Genomic DNA, 23,861 nt, shown 5'->3' with positions numbered 1-23,861 from the left:
AACCCTACTATGCTAATAACACCACCGTCGAGCAAGAGGATAATTATCAGCTGGGTCAGAGCAGAGAAAGGAGACAGATACAGCACCTTCAGGGCGTCCCCTGCTATTAATAAAGTGTGCTCCAGATCCGTCCTCTCCCCCTCGCTCCGAGCCACCTCTGTTTATACCCTCAGCAGATTCAGTGAAAGAGTCCTGACTAGGTGTTGCTGCATGCATGGCCAGCGCATACAACAAGGCCTGACTAGACGTTGCTGCATGTGTGGCCAGCGCATGCAACAAGGCCTGTCAAAATATGTGCTCTGCAGGCTAACAGCGGTTCTGTTTTGTAAAAGTAGTATAGCGTATAGAACCTATATCAATTAACAGTGTTAATAGTACTAATATAATTGCATGTGTTTACTTAGCAAGCCAAAAACCCAATTTATTTAGCGTAGCTAATGCCTAGCCACTTGCCGCATCAAGTGCAAAGATCGAAGCAGCAGTAATTTCACCTGGTTTCCAAAACTCTATATTATCTTGGCAATCAGATTTAAAGTTATGTGTACTTCGTTTAGGTTTTTATGCTGTCAGGATTTTGATATGCAGTTGCATGATTACACCATGCTGTGCCATTGCAATGTATAGGTCTTAAAGCATTTACAATCATTACCCCCCTAGTAACATTAGCTCCTGAATAGTTAAAGAAAATAGACAGAAGTCCATCTTTAGGGATCCCAAAAGTTCCATCTTCTGTTATTTAGCACTCAGCACTCGCGGCTGCTGTTGTTTTACACAGAATTGTCATCCTACCGCTATCTGATCTGGCAGATTGACCAAGCATGTTCTGAAAGGCTTATTTGAAGATGATATAGACAAACAAATGATGTCCTGTCCTGTGGCATTAACCATAATTACCCACACATTTGTTCTTTCTGTAACTGATGTCCATGGAGCTGCCACACAGCTTGTTAACAATCTGACGGATGCAAAGCAGCTTGGAGCACTGGTTGTAGCTATCGTGCAGGGATCCATTTGTTTACTGTCCCTGTGTTAGTGATTTGAAAGAGAAGCTTAACACATATTTAATAGGATATTATCACATGGGGAAGTTTCACTCAGGCATCAAAACATGCATCTGAACCCTTTACTGCTGGACGAATCCATTTAGCAGGCACCCATCGAGGACCACTCGCAGTTTGCACACATGCAAAACCTCGGCTCCACTTGCAGTAGTGGTACTGGCCCGTGCCATTCTAAAGTGACTGGGTCACGGAAGCACACTGGAGCTTCCACTAAGCGGGAAGACAATGTAGTCGAAAAATGCTGGGAAATTGGGGATATCTCTGTTTCAGTCATTTGATTGATTACTACCAGAGCTCTTGTTAGGAACTCATAACGCCCCCCAGGGGACACTCTCTCCCCACCTCTAACCCGATCAAGCTGACGCTTGATTGTTTGATGTGCCCGTTCCACTATAGCTTGGCCACCACTATTGCCTGGGATGCCAGTACGGTGTTCCACTCCCCAGTTCTGTAAGAAATTGTTATAAAAGCTGCTTTTATAGCAAGGCCCATTATCTGTTTTTATCTGTTGAGGTACCCCCAATGTAACAAATGCAGCACAACAATGTCGGATAGCGGCACGTGCATTAGTTTTGATTTCTGCGGTAGCATGGATGCAACCGCTACAAGTATCCACACTTACATGAAGATATTTAAACCGTCCGAAGGGGGGATATTCTGTAATATCTTGCTGCCAGATCTGGTTTGCTTGAAGGCCCCGCGGATTAACACCTATTGCTATGGAAGAGGTAGATTTGCAGTTAGGGCAAGCAGCGATAATTGCTCGCGCGTCCGCTAAGGACACTTTGAAAGTTTTGGCCAGAGCTCGAGCCCCTTGATGAAAGAACTGATGAGATAACTAAGCTTGGTTTAGAGCAGGAATCCCCACCGCTGCTATCTGTACCAGAGTACTTGCGGCCTCGTCTGCCCGACGCTTACCCTCTGTAATAGCCCCTGGTAATGTGGTATGGCTATTAACATGCGCAGAAAAAATAGGTGCACTACGTTGTTCTAGTGCATTTTGAAGCAGTCGTGCTGGGGCTGTAGTTCCGGGCAAACTAAGTGTACAGCGGAGAGCTAATCGGTAGCAATACTCACTGTCAGTCACAATATTTATCGGGATATTGATCCATTTGTGTATGGCATGCGTTATTGCTTGTAATTCCAAGCCCTGAATAGAGCCCTCTGCCTTCCAAACTTGTGTGTGCCAAGTTCCTTGGTTATACCAAGCAATAGCCGCTTGCTGAGTCCGTCCAGAGGCATCTGTGAATACAGTAAGTCCCTGCACTGGGGTCATTACAATTGGGCTAACTGGCAGTACTGTGACTGACTCCAATGCCTTTAGCGCCATGCATGGCCGGGCTGGACGGATGTCACCAGAAAAATGTGCTAGTGCCCCCTGAATGTTGGTATCCATCATCATTAAATTTTCTAATGTTGCAACAGATAACGAGGTGGACAGGATGTGAGGATCTTTTCCTGACAATTGCCAACAGCGGAGCCGCCCTCGGCGTATAGCATCCCCTAGTAATTCTGTGTATTGGGGTGCAGCCTTTTTCTTGATAGAGGTGTAAAGCCACAGTAGCGGACAAAATTGTTGCTGCTCATTCCACTGAAACACTACTGCGTTCGCCCCCTCCTTTTGCAGAGCTATATGAAGCTCCAATTTGACACCTGGCTGATATCTGGCCAGGGAATTTTGACTTAGCCGAGAAGCTAGGTCCTGTAACAGTGTCAATTGCATTTCATTTAATTTACGAGGTGCAGCCAAATCTGGTGGACCTGCTAAATCAGTTATTAGGGGACCTAGTTCTTTATGTGTGATAGGAATAAACTGTCGTAGCCATTGCAGATTGCCCACCAATACCTGCAAATCATGCAAGTTACGTATCTCTTTCATTACGGTCAGTTTCTGTGGCTTTACCGTTGTTCGCTCTACCAAGGTTCCCAGATACTGCACAGGAGTCTGCAACTGTACCTTTTCTGGAGCAACTGTTAAACCCCAACTCTGCAGGGCAGCTGTAAGCTGCTCAACTGCCTGTTCCACCCCCTCTGGCCCAGATATAATAATGTCGTCCATATAATGATAAATCATCCAGTCTCTATGGGCCTGCCGAAATTCTTACAAGGCGCGAGAAACATACAACTGACATAGATATGGGGAGTTTTTCATCCCTTGTGGTAACACCGTCCACTGCAGTCATCTTGCAGGTGCCGCGTTGTTGATTGTTGGAATCGTCATGGCAAATCGCTTACTGTCATCAGGGTGCAATGGTATGGAGAAAAAGCAGTCTTTAATGTCTATAACCACTACCGGCCAGCTGTCCGGTAACATGGATGGCCAAGGCATACCTGGCTGCAGTTGTCCCATGTCTTCCAGTACTGCGTTCACTGCTCACAAATCATGCAAAAATCGCCAAGTTCCAGACTTCTTTTTTATCAGGAACACTGGACAATTCCAGGGGCTTATTGAGTGTATCAAATGTCCTGCTGCTACTTCCCTATCTACTAGCAAATTTAATTGATTCAATTTTTCTTCAGTTAGCGGCCACCCATACCGGGTTGTTGGTTAACCATGTCATTCTAATGTAGGGTTTTTCTGGATCAGTGGCCTCCACTAAAAAGGCTTTTCTATGCTGAGCTGAACTTTAAGAGATTGCAAAACATCCCGACCTAAAAGGGAAACAGGTAGATTATTCAATAGGTACGGTTGTATAGTTGTCTCACCTTTTTCTCCTTTTATTGAGAGATGTGCTGGGTATTGGCTCCGTAACGCTCTCTGACTGCCGCCAACGCCTTTCAATGGGGTGGCCACTGGGGCTAAAGGAAGCTCCTTTGGCCAATCTGTCAGAGAAATTACCGTAACGTCTGCTCCAGTGTCTAATATGGCTTCAAAGCAGTTTGGTGGCTGTTGGTCTGCTTCCGTGGAAGGGTACCTGTGTGGACGTAGCTCACATACGACTATCGGGCGTGTTGAAAGATCAAGTAATAGACCGACAAAAGTTGACCCTTTGGGTAAATATACGGGCATCTCGGACACCGGAGTAACACACACTGTGTTTTCCCCGTTTCGTGTCTTCGTTTCTGGCACCACCTCCACCCCCAACTGTTGTGCCCCTGCCCCTGTTATTATTCCAGGTGGTATTTTTTCGTCAATGTGTACACAAGTAGGGGCTGCAATCCACAAACCTTCCGCACAAGTTACTTGTACTCCTGAGTGGGACCCCACAGCAGGGCCCACCCCTCTCTGTTTAGAAAGGTTAGTGGGGGTGTTTCTTTGCCTGGCGTATCCCTCCGCCCCCGTAAGAGACCGCGCCTCCCTTTTCCCTGCCCCTCTGCCAGGCGTGGCTGCAGACACTGTTTGGCAAGATGTCCGCCCCGCCCACATCGAAAACATCTTTTTTGGCCATTTGTGGGTTCTGTCTCTTGATTGGTCCCTGAGGGACACTGTCGCTTAAAGTGTCCTACACCCCCACAACCAAAACAGGTGGGGCCCACGGGTGGTGATTGCATAGCGGATACTGCTGCAATGAGCGGTTTTGCTTGCTGCAGCGCTTCTGCCTCATGACTCGTTTAATCATCTGCGCCACACCTGCATTCCCGGGCAATTGAAGCAAAAGTTGTTGAGTTACCTCGTTTGCATTCTGTTTAGCTAGTTCTTTCACCAGTATAGGTTTCACATCCTCTGGCAAATCAGAATTCTCAATCGCTTTTTGCAGCCTTTCCAAGAAAGAGGTATACGACTCTCCTACGCCCTGCTTCACCTGAGTGTATGACCACTTCTTGCCCTCATGCTTACCCATTTTTGCAAATGCCACTCGTGCCGCCCGTACAGCAGCGTTGATGTCTCTCCCTCGCATGTTAGCCTGTGCAGCCGGATCAGTGAAGTTACCTGAACCCATAATACTCTCCACAGTAATCCCGTGCAAGGGGTGATTCGGATCTAAAGCTTCTAAAACCATCCTATCTGCTTCCTCCTTTAACGCAGCCTCCCACAGCACCATTTGGGGGGCTGTAAAAACAGCTCTAGCCAGCTGCCTGCAATCAAAGGGAAGCGGATTCGCTGCCCAGATGACATCTAAAATCGCTCGAGTCGCCACCCCATTAACACCTTCCTCCTTCACCGCCTTCTGCTACTCTCTAAACAACTTGTAATCTAACGGGCTCCACTGCTGCCCGTCCTGCCCCTGTATCACTGGGCACACCATTATACCCCCGTCTCCGTCTGGTGGCCCTAGAAAAACTCCTTCCAATACGCAATTTCTAGCAATCAGTGTCCAATCTGTAAATCCACGAGTCATCCCCTTTTCAGCTGCTGCCTCCGCCTTCCGCGCTGACCCCTCTACTTGATGTAATGTTTTTCTACGTCCGACGCCAACCGCGTGAACCTTTGGATTAAAGCGTGCACTACTCCCACTTCAGTGGCCCACTCCCTTCCTTTTTCAGTCGATGAATCGTTAGGGAGAGATGGTAAATTGGTCTCACCCTTCTGCAAATTTTCTAACGGTGGAGCTGATGGGGCAGAAGTAGAGACAGAGGGCATTTCTGTATCCTCGTATTTGGGGGGTTGTTTTTTCAATTCTGGCTCTTCCGGCAAGGAAGGCATGATACACGGGGGAGTACATCCAAATTCTACCATCCCTTTGCTATCCTTGAAGGCTGCCGGCCGAACCGGGCAGACCACGGGAGCGCCACCCCCCTTCCCCTCCGCGCCGTCTCGAGCCCCTTCGTCCCACTCCCCCTCTGCCTCCGGGGGCCGCTGTTCTCCCTTGATTGCAGCTAAAGTTGTAAGCCACAGTTCACGCTCCTCACGAGCCTTAGTTAGCAATCTTTTTACTGAACCTAAGGTCTGCAGCCTGGTCGCCACACCCCTCGCTCCGACCTCCCCTTCTTTCTGTAACTCTTTCCCCGCCGCCTGTAACCGCGCCACTTCCATCACCTCTCCCGGCTTGTTAATCAAGCCCCTTTTCTGCATCCATAGGATGAACTCCGTCAACGGTGCCGTATGCACTGGACAATTCACATCTTTACCCAACGCCTTTAATACCTTCACTGTATCAGAGATGGATGCCATCTTAACAGCAGGCAGACACGACCGCCGCGGCCCCAGCTCAAAACCATCCGGACCTGTCACACGTCGGGGTCACCACTTGCAGGCTTCTCTTGCCAGCTAACCTACGCCGCACATACCAGAGCCCCGCTCCGGGGAAAGCAAGGCATCACACGGATACCGTCAAGCCAAGCCTTCAATTTAATGCTGCGCAATACAGGGTTAAATACCCATACACCCGCTGCGCATGCGAACGCACCCGCCCCCCTGCACCCATAGACCCATCCATGCCCGCCACGCACCTACCCCTACTCTCATGGACTTATCCGTGCCTACCACATACATGGACGCACCTGCCCCCTACACTCATGGACTTATCCGTGCCCACCACGTACAGGGACACACCTAACCCCTTCACTGATGGATTCATCCTCGTCCAGTGCGTGAGTCGCCACGGACCACCCCTCCAGCGTACGTGCATCCCTTCTAACGTTACCCCACACAAGTTCATTGCTGCTTTCGGAAGGATCCATCAAGGTTTCATCTGATGTGTGATGGCCATAGTGCTGCACGCAACACTTTTAGACTTGGTCTGTCAGCTGTGCATTGTACCTTAGGGTGTTTCGTTTATGTTCCTTTCTCACAGTATTTGATTTTGTCAGTGGTTAAGGCGAGGAACTGGAGAAAGCTTACTGGAGGTCAGTATTAGTACATCTTTGTGCCAATTCTCATGATTAGACAGCATGTTCTTGTAGCTGATCCTGGCTAAGAGGACATTTTCAAAGAATAGTCTGAGTAACTAACCAAGTAACAAAATGATCATGTCCTACTGGCATTGCACCTTTAGGACTCAATGACTGAACAAGGACCGTGAATTTTCCCAACAAAATTGAACATAGACTGGTTTTCCCAGCTACCACTGCTACAGGTCATGCAAATTTGAATACATCTCTTTGAGCATCACTGTAAATTGAAGTCTAGATATTAGAATCAGAAAGTCTATCTTGCCTTCATTTAAGTGACTTAAGATAATTAAGACTTAATTTATCTTCTTGTTTATTTCCTGTTCTGTTCCCTTTCCAGTTGGATCGCATATTGTAAGTATCACAGCAAGTGCTGGAAGTACCATAACAAGTAGTAAGGATTATTTTAATGATATAAATGTATTTAATTGCATCTATAATTCTGTATATGCATAGATTATCTCCTGTAGTCCCTTCCAAGCTGAATTAATGTGTGATTCTATATTAAATGATCATTTTGTTATTTCCTTATTATACTACATTTTCATAACTTACTAAGACCTTGTATGTTAGCATGAATAGTTGTTTCAAGAAATAAAACAAAATGTACAGATTCATTCAACTTTATATTTGGCCGAGCTGTGTCTTAGCTTGTGTTCGAAAACCCAGCACGGTTAACAACATGTGGTATGCACTGAAGCATATTTAGACATTACAAAGTACTATCCAGAGGGATGTGAGTTTTCTGGAACACTAGAAAATATGAATATTCAATCACAGTCATACAGATAATAACTCAATACTCTCATGACACATTCTGGATATATTTGCATGTGATTTTTAATGTTGTGTGGTAAACCTGTTCATTACTCATTGTCTTCTGATTCTGAAATTCTGAGTGAAAGAAAACCCGTGGATAACTAGATCTGTAGCTCTAGTCTCATACCATCTTTGTCTCCTCATATCTGGCTTGTAGAAATTTTTATTTTACAGGATAATCTTGATAGATGCTTACCTGTGTTCAGCAGTAGCATGCCAAATATGCATTTCCCACGTGGAAAGAAGTGCCCCTGGGCTTAAATGCTTCTTAGGATGATCCTCTTCTGTGTTTCCATACGGGCACTGCCTGACGACGTATGAGCAACACTTCTGACGGCTCAGCTGTGTGACAGTTGGGTGCAATGTTGTTGCTATCGTGAGTGAGAGCAGTGTGTATGCGTGTGTTTGCAGTCCTACAAATGCACTTTGCCAGACACAACAACACTTCTTTAGGCTGACTGTCTTCACACCTGAGCCATACTAAGATTCATTTCTACTGATGTGTTTCCATTCATGCAATCCTTGGGAATAAATCCTGTGGCAAAAAAAAAAAAGATGCTGTGTTCTTTCATAAGACTACAAACTCTTATTTCAGGGATACCTACAGTAGCTAAGTCCTTTTTTAACAATGTTATGTGTGATACTGGTAATGTTACTTACATTACAAATGCAGTTTATTTCCTTTCCCCTTTCCTGGATCAAAATTTATGATTTTTTTTCCCCTCAAAGGAGAAGATTTTAAATGCCCATTTATTAAACTCTTCCCCTCTGTCTGTTAATGTGACTAGTAAGCCAACAATATTTGCCTTTCCAAAACCATTTTTAGATCACCTTTGCTTTTTGGTTCATCAAATTTTCTCCTAGTGCTCTGAAGTTCTGACAAGTTTCAAGAACGTTTGTCCCAGATTTGTCCAAGATTATTAGTAAGTGCTGGAGTCCAGATGCTCAAAGGGAATATACCTTTAAACATTTGGGTTAGGACCATAGAGAATGCAGGTAGGTCATATATTAATAGACTACATCAAGATAAACGTTTACTGTTCTGGCCAACTCCATTTAAAAGCATTGTCCATACGTCTGAAACACTTTCCATTTCTCTGACAGTGGTGTGATCAGTATCCCTTTGGAGCTGCAGCTTGCAGTCAGTTCTGTGTTCTGCAAACATCAGTGCTGCAGCTCCACACCATTTCTCTAGAGAGCAGAGGGTGTCTCGCTTGCTCGCTTGGAGCTTTTCCTCTACAGGAGGACCCCTGCAGAACACTAGTTGCATCAGTGGCTTTTCTATATTTTCTGTTCTTAAAAGTACTTTTCTCTGTTGGCAGAAACCATCCGTGCATTCTTTTTCCAGCTGGTTTGTAACTGCAGAAACAGTTTTAAGTACCTGCATGGTTAACAGCACAATTTGAATCCTTACCTGGGCGTGCTCCAATCCATTTGTGAGAGAAAAAAAGCAAGGACTAGTACTGCACAATAAAATGGTACCTTGAAAAAGGAAAGCAGAGCTAATCTAACATCTGGTTTCATCTTACTATTTTGAAGTTATCATCCAGAAAGTACTCAGTGTAAAGTTAACACTCAGTAGGGCTGTGCTGGGCCTCAGGGAAAGCTTTCCTACCCTTCGTAAGGGCTGGTAGAGTTCTACGATTTGTACAGGTGTGAGCCGCAGGACAAGTGATAATATGAATCACCACTACACTGTGATTTGCAACTCCATTAGCTTTCGTTATACAGTCATGTGAATGTGATGAGGAAAACTTAGGAGCACAGCCAACATAAAATGAATGAGTATGCTAGAATGGCAGAATGTGTCCAGTAAATTTTAAGAAAAGGTGCCATAAAAATGCAGTGATAATCTAGCATTAAATGGAATTTACACTTTTAGAGAAGCTATATTTTAGACTATCAACCTCAAACTGATGTTCAGATGGTATCTAGCTACCATGCTGAATATACTGTGTTGCCATAGGCATGTGAAGAACTCATGTATCTAGGGCTTCTGAAGTACCTTTTACCACCGATAACTATATATCATAGGTATTTGCACCTTACACTTTGCCTGAGCTGCTTTCATATTCGATAATTGACAAATAATGAAGGTTTATGCTTAACTATTTTACAGTCATTTTTTAATGTTCATTACTTGTGGCACTACTCATGTGAATGAGTAGTCTGAAGTGACCACATCCATTGAAAGAAAAATACTGCAAGTTCCAGGAAGTGTCTTTATTTAACTATCATCAATATTAATTAGTCATTCACTCTTTGTTGTAAAGATTGTCACTTTTATTCCTCCTTGCTTCTTATTTTCTTTATTGAAAGCAGTATAAGGTTTTCTGAGGTCATTTGAAAGCTGATCACCTACTCACTATAACACTCAGCTTGGCTTCACATCAGTCTCCCCGTTCAGCTAAGGCATAATTTCTCTGTCATTGGTCAGTAAATTGCTACAAATCTGTAATTTACTTTCTTCTTATAAAGTGATAATATGGTTAAGCTAACTCTTAACTGTCTCTAGGTTACTTATTTGCTTAGAAATGCAACCTGTAGACTCTCAGGTTTGACAGGAAAACACTCCATATTGAAAGTTAACCACATGTAGTAGTAAGACCATAATTTAACGCAAAAGCATCAGGTAAGCTCAAAGAGCAAAAAATTCTTGGAAACCAAAGTGCTCAATCCATCTGAAAACAAAGCAGAAACTACCAAAAACCTTTTCTATGAGCAGAAAAATATAAGATTGAATGTGCTAAGATTGTTATATCAGTGAGTGACATATGTTCTGGTCTTAGCACTTCACATCTGGAGGACAAGGCCCAACTAGTCCTGCAAAGAAGCTTTACTCTGCTCAGGAGAAATCCAGCATGTCCTACAGTTGTGATGTTCAGAAAGGCATCCCAGGAGAAAGGAAGGAAAGTACTTGCTTTCCCGATATACACCACCGCCCACGCTGTAGGTACAGCACTGAAGGGCAAGCAAGAAGGGCAAGAGAGAAAAAGTTAATTTCTCTGTTAAGGTACAAAAAAGATAGTAAATCAGAACTGGGAAATGAGAATCATAATGTTATCCCATTTTTCAAAAATTTCAGGATATTCTCTTCAAAATATCTGTCTGGAGCAAGGGTTAAAGCTTAAATATCCCTTTTTTTTTTCTTTAAAGATAAAGTTCAGAAAAGTAAAAACATTTCTTATGCATTTTGAGGTGTGTGGGTAGTTTTTCAGTATTCATTCTTGGTCTGTTTTTTTTTTTTTTTCTTAAGGATTAAAATTACAGCATTTTAAACAAGAAAATTAGTATCCTTCATTTAAAGACTTCTGCAACAAATAACCTTGGCGGGGGGGAGTGTTATTAGGGTGCTGAACAAAAAGAAATTGACCTTAAAATAATCTTTTAAAAATATTGTTTCTTGATGGAAACCTCTTCAGCTGGGTTATTGTCACTTTTCTATATTCATTTTCAGTGCAGAATTGCACTTTAATTATGTTCACTAGTCCATAAACACTCTAAACATTTCCTTCCATTAACACACATAAATTTTAAGGGCAAGACACTGCAAACCATACTCATTTGATGACTCTTACCCATATGAATTATTATATCCTCTTCAGGGGACTCTCTCAGAAAGACCTGTGGAAACAGGAGATGCACAGGCAGTCCACACCAGTGCACAGATCATATCGCATTGGTTTCTTCTTACTTTGAACAGTAAGGGTGCACGCTTTTGCCTGATTCTCAGTGACAGGGACACCAGGTAGCAATTCTGCAGTGAATGAAAATCACAAGAGTTTTCTCCCATTTCAGGACTCCGGGGGTTCTGAAAATTTGTATAAACATTTATCTTGACAGGTGATAGGGTTAATTTTCTGACTAGGTTTTGATTCTAAATTGTTTCAACCAGTGTGTGTAGCAGACCAGATGAAGACTGTACCCAGCTAAAGGCTGCTGAAGCTTTCACCCCAGCGTGCGCATCCCCATGATGTAGCAGAGACTCCGCTGGTGACGGGGTGCTCCTCCGCGGCTCTCAGAGACGCCACTTTGTCAGCACGACACTTTGAAGGAGATGCACGTAATAACACAGAGGTTTCTGTGCAGTGTTTGCCTAGCCATAAAAAGGTCACCTACGTCTGTCCAATAGTCTCATGAAAATTTAAATGTCATTATTGCTCTGACTGACAGCACGTACAACTGACTGAAAACAGCTGGTGCCATGGGAAAGCTTGGAAAATGATCCCGTGAGTGCAAATAACTCAACAGAGCTGTCAGAACCAGAAATTTTCTCTTCTGTAAAGCAAACTAGATGGTCAATAAGGGCATATGTTAAGACGCCGACATAACACCTCCTGCTGCGGAAACCCTGGCCAAGGCCGTGCCCTGTGCATGGTGCCTGTGCCTGTGAGGATAGGTCCTTGGTGCAGAGGAGAGGGTAGGACTCAGCAACTCTGGCTTCTTCTCCTGTTTTCACCACTGCTTGCCTTATGACTGACGAGTCACACTCAGCTTTTATGTCCTTCTGCCGCCTGATCCCACAGATGAAGTTGTTTGTCCCAAGCACCTCTTCTGCAGCAGCCTCCGATGACCCGTATGCTCAGGCTGTCTCTGGGTGGAATCAGTCAACGAACAGGACTTGTTAATGTCTAGTTTACACAGTACTACTAGGAAGAACATGCAGCTCACAAGGATGTTGTTTTCTCCTTAGAAAGCTGATTTTACTCAGGTTTGTAGTTTTGGTTTTTTTATATAAAGTGTTTTTCTGAGTCTTGGAAATATATAAGAACAAAACCCAAAGATAATTCTGTGCGTTGCGGTGATATAACATAAGGGGTTGCTTTCTTGTCAATCAAATGTTTTAGAAAACAAAGAAGAAAAAGAAAAAGAAAGGGAAAAAAGCCCTTATTTTGTTAGCCTATATTGTGGCAGCTCACTGCAAACCTCCAGTCATACGGTAACAGCGAGTACAACTGCAGTGCTGGCATTCCTTTCACACAGAGGATACATCCTGTCCCATGAGTGGGTAAAACTTTCAAAATATGTCTGCCATGCTTCTGACACAAAGCAGATAACATCAGAATTGCGGCCCTGAAACCCTCTGGCCAGCAGGAAATGTGGATGCACTTTCCACGGCTGCATGGTCAAACACCCTCTCTCAGCAATGTCTGCGCTCTTGGCTCACTCAACCAAAACTGGCACGCCGCGGCAGGAGAGGCAACACTCGGGTTTTGCTTTTGCTTTGTCACGTAACAATGCTATTTTGTTAAACTTGTTAACTTCACACTGTGATGGATTCAGCCTAAATTGTCTGTCTGCAGATACTACAAATACTTCTTTTACCCAGTGCTCTCATTTTTAATCAAACTTGGATGGAAAACCTCATTGTTCTGCAGTGTAATTACTCAGCTTGAGGCTATTCCAGGGAAATTTTTACACATAGAAGTAGACCAGATGGTGAAGAAAGGAATAAACAATTTCCAAAGGTAATGTCTGTTAAGAGTGGTGCTGAAAAAAGGTCAATGATTTGAATGTACCGGCATTGTCATTACTTAAAACCCATGGCTATTTGGAAGTGTGGCACTGGTCACGGGAGGGAGCTGAGATTGCTCTCAGCTGCTATCAGTGGTGCCCTTTGCAATGGGCTCTATGGCAGCAACACCAAGCTGTGAAAGACCCTTTTGGGGGCCAGGCAGGAAGGAGGTCTACGTCAAGGTTAAAACTGTAGTCTTTGTAAGAAAAGTGCTCATTAATGAGGGGGGAAAGATTCAATTGGGGTTGTTTTATTTTGTTTTGGTTTTTTACATATCTGGCATTTTAGTAATAGGGCCTTGGTAAAACAAATTCATCAGTGTTTGCCTTAAGGATGTGCATGTTTCTTATTTTCTTGGACTCTAGAAAGGAAATTATTTCAGCAGAGAGCTGAGCTTTGCATGTTGTATGCCTGAAAGGAAACATCAGCCCCAATGCTCACAACAGCCTTTTCAAAGCCAGCAAGATGAGTGATAACAGCAGAAGGATTTCCCATAGCTCTGTTTAATCATGAATTTGTCTTTGGTTTGTTTTTGTCGTCCCTTTGAAAGGATGAGTCTCTGGAGGGATTGGCTGAATTTTAAGTCTGTCAGAGATTGCTGTGACTCAGAATAACAGCACTGACTCCAGTAATATTCTGCAACACTGTAAGTAATGACACAGGAAAATGTAGGCTCTTTAAACAGGTGCCAAGGGAGGCAAGGCTGCCTCAGCTGCACCCTGGCACACCAGTATCCATCCCTACCCTGCACAGGGGATTGTCTGCAGAAGAATATCATGGTTGCTTGCACTCTGTGGAACCCAAATCATCTTTTCCATTTCAGTCACAAGCCTTTGTCAACTTTCTTTCATTTCAGTTATTTTCCCTATCTACTTTAGACCGTTGTCACCCTTTCCTTTAGTTTGTCCTGGTCTTCTGCATTTTGGGAGGAAAGGAAACATAGCAGAACACAGAATTCAGACAGCAGATACCTCATGGACTGATACAGTGTAAAACTTATATTCTCTGAGCTGTTCTGTTATCATGGTCATTTCTAATATATGATTTATTTTTTAATTCCAAGAGAGCAGTGCACTGCGTTTTCATGGGACTAACTATTATAATTATCATCTCAGTGCCTGTGCCTGTGTATGTAAAGTGGTGTGTGGCTTGTTTCCCACATGCATCCCTCTTGTTTTGCTACATTGAATTTCCTTACCTTCTTCAAACACAGCTCTTAGGAGGTCCTTCCACAGTTCACAACTGGTCCTTGGCTTTCTATTCTGACTGGTGTAGTATGATCTACAAACTTTGTCACTTCTTCCCAATGATTAAGAAAAAGCTGAATGCGGTATCCATCATGCAGACTGAGCCTAACACGATTCACATCTTTTTCCGAAGACCTTTGTCCAAAATTTGAACAGTAAGATTGAAGCTGTGACTCTGAGCTAACCACCTGAGCTACTTCATGTATTACTGCCTGTATCTCTGAAGCAGAAGATTCTGAAGGGGACAATAAAAGTATTCTACTGGCATTAATCAAGGAAACATACGTATACTGCAAAAATTCAAACTAGTCCTCCATGCCAATTTTCAAAATTTCATATTTTATTGTGGGTTGATCCTGGCTGGATACCAGATCCTCCAAGCTGCTCTATCACTCCTCTCTTCAGCTGGACAAGGGGAGAAAAAAGTATGACGAAATCCTTATGAACTGAGATAAGGAAAGGGTAAGATAAGGTCCATCTTGGAGCCAGCTGGCATCGGCTCTATTGGGCATGGAGGATGTTTCTAGCAGCTTCTCACAGAAGCCACCCTTGTAGCCCCCCTGCTACCAAAACCTAGCCACACAAACTCAATACAGTTGTCTGAGTATCTTAGGGAATTGTGCTGAGATAATTACTTTAACGTGACACTGGTGTCAAGATTCAGCTGGGTAGTGGTGAATATGAGGTAACTGAGCTTTCTGCTCCACTGTTCCTGAAGACGTCCAGCTCTGTACCCTGTCTGAAAACCCTCTTTGGCTTCAGAGTTTTGTATGACGAGTGGAATGAGGAATATTCCTTACACACTACAAAATACATGCTAATGATGATGTATGTTTCTGGATATTTTCAGTCTATTATCTGTAAACTTCCTTATAGGACACAAATGTTACTCTGCTGAGAAGCAGTGCCCCTTTACTGAAAATTAATGAGGCCGTGGAAATGGATTTTAAGGTATACATCATTTGCTGTACATAGCTAATGAGCAAGCAAATAAAATTCACATTTTTCCCTTCTTAAATGCTCTTGCCTTTCAGTTGAAACCATTTTCTGCTAATTAATCCTAATTCTCGCTGTCCACCTTATCCTTCAAATAATTTTTTCTTTGTCATTTAAAAGTGTGTGCAAGTCACACATAGCTGCACACAAGTATGCAGATGTACAGATATATTTGAGAGACTGGCTTTCAAGTTACCTTATCTAGTGATAGACAGTAGATTCAGTAATGTAAGGCATGGTACCAATGAGAGTTTTAGTAACTGTAAAGCACTTGCATACTATTCCACTGTAAGGGAACAATTTCCTTTCAACTTCAGAAATTAGTAGCAAAAAAACCTGTTACTGAGGTAAAGAATTTGTCATAAAAGCTTGAGAAGGTAACATCAAAAGGAATGGCCCTAGATAGTGTATTATGTTTCACATTGCACAGCCTTTGGAATATCCTAGAGCAACCTGTGAAGTTTGTTCACCAATATAAAGCCACGTGTGTTAGAGAAACTCTTTACTGTTGAATGTGTAACATGGTTACATAGAGAATTGTATGGAGCCGAGTGATTAGTCCTATTCTTTTCCAAAGTTATTTTCATGCTTAATATCTTTTGGATATATTCTTATAACTTTTGAGAGATTTACTTGCTTAGTATTTTGCAAGGGTGGCACAGAACCACTAGTGTGGATTCATTTGCTCTGCCACAGCTTGGACAACGTGCAACAAAAACCCTGTCAATATCATCATTATGAAGCACTTCTTTCTCACTCTTTGCTAGCTACCTCACAGTCAAGAACATTCTGAATAATTTTCTGCCTTTAAAAGGAGGCATTGAACCCAGGTTTCTTCCTTGTCATCCCTGCACACTGTGTTCTTCTACAGTGCAAAGAAGGGCAAGGTCTCAGCACCTCAGGGTTGAGTTTTAATGAGTCATGCCTTCACGGCTCACTACTGTTTGGCAAATATGAGCAGTAACAATAGCCTACCCTGAGATTTACGAGTTTTCAAATGAGAGAAATAGATATTGCCTTAGAGCTACCAAAAGTTAAGGATAGAAAGGATAGTGTGTGAGCTTGGGAGTTTTTTGGTTTTCCTGAGCTAGTTGGTCCTGACCACCAAGAACAATGTTGATCTCGATATTATGCAAAGAGAAGAGCTCACATCTGCTCAGAACATTTGGGGGTTTTAAAGGAAAAAAAAAACTAAGCAACTCCTTCTCTGCCCCTACAAACACCAAAATGTTCAGTGACAGAGGTTGTCTTGGAGCCCTGGGAAAGGAATCGCCTCCAGAGCCAGAACAGAAGCTCCAAGGTCTGAAAAGCTCCATACAAGTGCTGTGTACTCAAGAAGAAAGGTAGGAATAATAAAAAAAAAGGTTTGAAGTTTCTGTATCCACAATCCAATGCAGATTTCCTTCTGCCAGAAATACAATCTCAAGTGCTTTAATAAATGGGCTACTCCATCAATTTTACTGTCATTAACTCCAAGGATGAATGCGCTTGCTGCCAACAGAGGTAGACCTAACCTCCTTTCTCTCCTCCTGGGTATTTGTGCTTGCATTGCTGGGGAAACAGACCCAGGGCACTGACCTGGCCAAAGAATACTCTCTTTTTTTGTATGAGGCAGTTTTCAGCTGGGGCATCTTCCTGATGTAGATTTTGTGTCGCCTGCCATGAAAACTATAAAGCCGCCTAAGGAAAGGCATGGAAATTATGGAAATGTGATGAAGGAGGATGGGATCACTTTTTTCTCTATGAACAGATAAAATAGCCTTTGGGACTGCATTCAAGCCCTAGACTTTCTCTAACACAACAAACTGATTCTTACTAAAATCACAGCTAAGTCTGTAAAGAGATTATTGCCCATTTCTTGAAATTTTTTTTTTCCTTCAAGAAATAATAACTGTAAAGTGAGAGATCACCATAGAAAGTAAGTTTGATTAGTCTCTGTATTTTAAATATTTCCTCCTAAGTGAGAATGTTCCTGAAGGCACTTAATTATCACCTCAAAAGAAGAACCAACCCTAAAAATAAATTTGGGAGAACAGCAGACACGACAGGAATATCGGTAGAATATTTTCAGTGCATTTAAATGTTCATGAAAGTTGCCAAGTTACAGCCTGCGAGAGTGAAACATGGGTTCTTTGATGCATCCTGGACTTCAATAAGCCGTGACAGAGATTTCATTGTGACAAGGGACCAATTTCTCCAACAGGAGAGAAAAATAAAGCAGTGGAATTCCTTAGTGGAATTAAGAACAGGAGATACACAAGCGGAGATCTAAATAATTCCTATTTCATTTTTTTTATGACACATTTGTGTGTTATTTGCATCATGTACTTGTAATTAGAGAGCAGAACAGATGGTAGAGGTTTAGTTTTAAAAAATAATAAAAAATATTTCTTTTTTAAAATGATGATGCCAAGGATTTATTTACCTCATCTGAAAGGTGTTTTTCCCTTCTCTCTGTAACTGAATTGTTCCTCCACTGACATTAAATGGGAATGAAGTAAGACCTTGGGGCATGCCTATGCTTGAAACTCTGTGTTTTTTGTATTCATTCTTTGTGATCCACAGAACACTGCGTATACCCACCGTTTTCTTATTTTCTGATGAAAACGTGTTCACAATGACAAGTGCATTCGTGATGAAAGCTATAGCAACTACACATCAATGCCATGTTTTGAAAGGAGCAGACAGCATTCTGGTCAGAAATCCCGTGGTTTGTTGATTCAAAATCGTGCTGGAGTCACTCTCAGGTTTCTCACACTGCATATTGCAGGTGATCGTAAGAAAAAGACTGAACACTTGAAATTATATCATTTGACCTGTACAAGCTCTTTACTTTTGTAAGTGCCATGTTGAAAATGTTGAGGCACAGAAAAAAACCCATGTTGGTGACGGCTAGAAGGTTGCAGAGATGCAGGTTATTGCAGACAGGACTACAATAATTTTACAGGATCAAGGTTATGTTAATAAGTGTATCTGAGAAAGGAGACAGACTTAGAGAAATAAAAGCTATCAAAGGAATTAGATCGTTCCACAAACATCAAGAGCAGTCTTGTAGTCAGGAATATATCTTTTTCTGAGAGCTGTGTCGTAGTGAAACAAACGTCACCAAGTGCAATAGTTGAGTAAAATGCAACAGCTTGTGATATGCGTGAAATCATATTAGCTCTATCTTAGCCAACCTCTTTCCAGAGTCGTAAGGTTGGCCCTACTGCCATTTGACTGGCACAGTGGCAATATAGTGTGAGGTCACTAAAGTAAGATACATCTTTGCAAGTATGTACAAAGCATATAGATTGACTTTTTATATTGCATATTAATGTGTACTCTCAAAAACATACATAATATTAGGAATCTTTTCTGGTATTCTTGATTTTGTATTCATATGTAAGAAATGAAAAACACTTAGAGTTAACCTCCTAAAGGGAGCAGAGTTGCTTGCCAAGATCCCAGTGATCTAATCGCAAAGCAGATTAAAACATTAAGGAGAAAGTAGTAATATTTTTAAAGGATATCCTTAGTTTGAGTGGCATTGGTTTCTTTGGTAGGTTTTTTTTTCCAAACCTTTCATCTGTTACTGTGATGACACCTAAGAAAAGTACCGAAGTTCATAGTATGAGCAGGTTTCTAATGGTATTTAAAAGAGTTGAGGCATGGTTCATCTCCCTCTTCTATTCTTTTTGTTGCAAGAGTATATTTTTCAAATGAATGGCTTTGGAATGTAGCTCTAGGCCATATTAAATAAGTAGGTAGAGGGGCATAGCCTATCGTAATTTATCATAAAGTTTTACCTTTAAAGGAGATACACAGTTGTTGAACCAAAGGTGTTTGGCTGTGAAATAGTCTATAAAGTCATTGAACTACTGTTGGCCAGATATTAAATTAAAACAGTTTATTTGTTTCTTTCACTGCAGTAACCCAGGACTATGCACTGTGCAAATCCAAAGTCTACAAAAACAAATTTCTGACACGTATCTAAGACATTTCAGTTTTGAGTGTGAAAACTAAGTGTGAGAAGTAGCTATCTCTACTATAAATAAATAAATCAGTTCGCCTACTTTTCAAATTTGGAAGCAAAGAAAAAAGATGAATTGCACCTTGCAAACTTTGAAATTCCGTGTAAGTAAAGTAGCACCTCCCCCCAGCCTCAGTGTAAATACACAAATGTACACACTTGGGTTTGAGGCCATGGGCTGCTTGTACTGCTGCGGAGGTTGTGTGTAGAAAATTGTTTTCTGACCATACACGGACCCTTAGCTCTGAATCTCAGTGGAGCAGGTGACTGGCTTAATGTCCTACCATCAATTTCTACCGGCGCTTGAGAGGCACCTTCACTTCATCATGCTGACACAAGGGGCTGTGCAAACTCTCCCTAATCTGCTTTGGCAAAATCAGCCCCTCTAGGGTAAATCTCCCTTTCTGTTGGTTTGGAGCCAACCACGCTGACCTTGTGTGAAGAATTTATGTGATCCCCTTCAGCTGGCAAAGTGGTGGAGACAGCAAATTACAGCCAAATGGCAATAACACGCAGTTCGGGGACAGATAGATATATACCCAGCCACACCATCTGTTTGCTGTGTAAACATGTCTGCTACCTGTACTGGCCGCTATTTGGCATAAAAAGAACACACTTCACAAGGTTTTAAACTGAAAGAGGGTAGTTTCAGACTATATCTAAAGAAGAAATTTGTCATGATGAGGGTGGGAAAACACTGGAAGAGGTTGCCCAGAGAGGTGGTGGATGGCCCATCTCTGGGAACATTCAAGGCCAGGTTGGACGGGGCTCTGAGCAACCTGATCTGGTTGGAGATGTCCCTGGTCCTTGCAGGGGGCTTGGACTAGATGGCCTTTAAAGGTCCCTTCCAACCCAGACTATTCTATGATTCTATGAATGGCTTGTCCATGCTCCTCTATAGGAATCACGGCTGTCAAATGCTCCCCAACCCCTGGTGACTATAGGCCAGACATTTACAACAGGCACGCATCTGCCACTTTATTTAGAGAGGAAGAGAACTTCATAAAAAGGGCAAATAATTTAGGGTACTTGAGGGTGCTATAAACTTAAACATCTTAAACCGGAGGCCAAAGTGATCAATAGTTAACTTCAGCTGAGAAGAATCCAAACTTTGTCTGTATCCTTGACTCATTGCACTCTCTAGTTCTTGGATTGTTGTGTAGCTAAGTATTTTAGAGATTATGAAAGGCATAAATTGTATCCTAATGAAGTTTTAGCATCCATAATTGTACAAGATCTACATCGTCATGTTCTGGGAAAACATCATCAGAAGGCACTTCAAACCAGAGAGCTGTGACTGGTTTCCAGCATGAGTTAGTAATGAGTTCTAAGGCTTGTTTTTGTTGTTCTGTTTTAACTTGGAGGTACAGTTTTATGATTTCAGCATTTAGTATACTATTCTAGAACCATCAGGACTAAGCTTTTTTCTTTAATTCAGTACTTTTAATTATGTCCAGTGTTTCTACTTTAGCAACATTTTCTCTCTCTTCAAGGAGAAAGAGAAAACTTCCACTTTAACTCCACTACAACTTGTGCTGATTCAAAAATGTTACTTTAAAAAAAGTCTGTAAAAACAGTGTAAGAAATAACTGGACATACTGACACAAAAGTCAAGGATGGAAAATAAACTGGAAAATAAATTCATCCAATTTAATCCTTCTCATAATGAAGTCTGAACAGAAATTCTACAATTCAACTCAATGAAGCTATGGGGCTGTAAGTATAAAGAGAATCAGGACTAGTGTGCGGAGTTAGAAAGGAGACTACAGTGACATTTTCATTTTTTTTGATGTTTTGAAATTCCACAGTTTAAATAAATAGTGAAATTTTTTTTTTTTCAGTATTCTAATGCTGCAACCCATTAGGTGGGCAAAGAGCTGGTATGTTTGGACTGAGTTTGGTTGAGGACCATCCATTCCTGGGCAATCCTGAAGAGATGCACAAGCAAAATCTGCATGTCACGTGATGTCCCCACTGTTCCTTCTTGTGGGTGGCAGGAGGGATGCAAGTGATGAGCATGCAGGTGCTTCCACACCTTGCACTGCTCAGGTTCAGAGCACAGTGGTGATGAAATGAGCTGTTCCTGGGACTGTAGCTAACTCCAGCTCAGCCCAATTACCTGCTGCTGCTGTTTATTTTCGTACTAGCTTAATCACAATCTGCTTTGGTGTAATACTGCATACAATAAGTAAAATTGCCTGTAAAAGCTGCATATTATGTTAGCTGATTTACTGAAGGACTTATTCTGCATAGAGCAACTATGTGAACTCTGATATTTGAAAACTGAAGAATTCTGAAATGGTGTTTTGCTTTTCTCAAATTATATTCTTTTGTCTCTTCAGCATAATTGACTATTAACTACTTTCCACAATTCTACTTATCTCAGTTTAAAATTACTTAGGAGATCATAAACAAAGGCATTCACAGCAAATGGTATGATATGGTATGCAATACATGTTACTCTAAAGCATTCTATTTTTTCAGCAGAGTATTGTTGTATTTAGGAATATCTAGTATTTAAAATCTGGTCTTACTGGTGAGTATTTTCCACCAATAATACAAAAAAAAAAAGATATTTTATTGTTTGAGCTGATGCAGAAATTCCTCCTTAGGCAGCAGGTATCTAACTTTTAATTCTTCCTTATATGGCAACAGTTTTTAAATGTACTGTTGTCTGTGACCGGAAAGACATGAGGACGAAAGGAGTCACTCTGTTGCAATGAGAAGAGAAACAACATCCTAAAGATCAAGCTAGATGAGCATTGCCCACTGTAAGGTGAAAACACTAATTCATAGCACCGCTTAGAAGATAGTGATGTGAAGAAATGGGAGGAGAAAAGAACTGAAAGACAAAGTGAAAATTGATTGTGCAGCAATACACTGAGCAGCAGAGTTTGCCTGAAGAGTTTAAATCAGATATTGCAGAGAATGAGACACATGACCAGGGTTTATCAGTTTGAATTTTAGCTGTATCAAAAACTTTTGCAGCTCTGCAAAAATGGGGAATGAAGTTTCTACAGTCCCAAAGCAGCCCTTGCTCCTCTGAAAATTAAAGATTGAATGAAAAATGAGGGAAAAAAACCCCCACATTTATTAATCCCACCCCTGAAAATACAGATATGGACACATATCTGATGTACTAGGGACACATCAATAAAACAGACACAGGACATAATAGGGATAGCCTAATTTAGTCTTATTAACAGCAAGAAAATCTATATGATCAAACTAATCCTTAAGGCACCCTGTTAAGTTAACTATATAGTGATGATAGGGAGGGTTGGACTACATGACCTTTAAAGGTCCCTTCCAATCCAAACCATTCTATGATTCTACAATTCCACAACTCAACAGTTAAAACCAGAGAAGACTAAAAAGAACAGTGTATTTAAGACAAAAAATTAAGACCTTGAAAATCAAAATTAAATTTAAATTAATGAGAAATTCTAATATTTGGAAAAAGACACATGCAGAATTTAGGACCTTGGAACACATTGTTTGCTAAGACCTTAAAATAATCAGAAATATTAACATTATTAAATCATTAGCAAATCATTAGCAAATTACTTCTTCATCAACTTCCACCATTTTGCAAACATTTTCAAAACCTAAGCAGTCGGTTTTGAACCTACACAGTAACTGGTGCAAGTACAGATTTATTTTCTATCTATGTACAATTGGCCTGCAAAAAAAAAAAGACTGTTGGCAAATAATTTTTAATTTGAGAAACAACAGACTGTCTGTAACCACAACTTAATCCTTAATAAACTCATATTGCACAGCCAAACCAGTTTTGTAGGCATAATCTAATGTCAAATTTTTTTAACTTACATATAATTCTTATTTTCTATCTCACGAAATTCAGCATTTGTGAAAGCAAAATCATACTAGCTGTGGAGACAAGCATGTGTAAAACCAGGGTTTATTGTATATTTGATATTTCAGTTAGAATCTATATAATGTGTTTGCTTTACAAAGGCACTTTCCACATATTAAATTTAGAAGATGTATGAAAAATCTATGAAGTCTGTTGTAACTGACACTTAAGTGCAATGAGTTCCGGTTCTCCACCCTCTCAAATAGAAATGCCTGCCATTACAGACTGTGAGGTCCAACATGGGAACAGGGAAAGAAATGAATCCTTCACTTGAGCTTAAACTGCAAAATGTATGTACACTGTCAAGAAAATACGATGTCTTCTGTTTTTTGTCTTGCATTGATGCCTTTCTGGGAATAGGGAGAGGAGAGCAGTTAGTTGCAGCAGATCTAGGTTTTTTCTATTTCTCTTCTCCCTCTGTCTTTGTACTTATTTTTTTCCTGATTTTTTTTTTATAATTCCTCTTAATTTAAAAAATTTTAGTCTAATTACAGTACTCTCCATTTTGCACTTGGAGACAAAGACTCAATACTTACCAATACTTATTAAAGACACAAATAAA

The sequence above is a fragment of the Chlamydotis macqueenii genome, chromosome Z (genome assembly GCF_036417535.1).
Source record: "Chlamydotis macqueenii isolate bChlMac1 chromosome Z, bChlMac1.mat, whole genome shotgun sequence".
NCBI lineage: Eukaryota > Metazoa > Chordata > Aves > Otidiformes > Otididae > Chlamydotis > Chlamydotis macqueenii.
The sequence above is the reverse complement of the archived record's forward strand: the minus strand, read 5'-3'. Positions refer to the sequence as shown.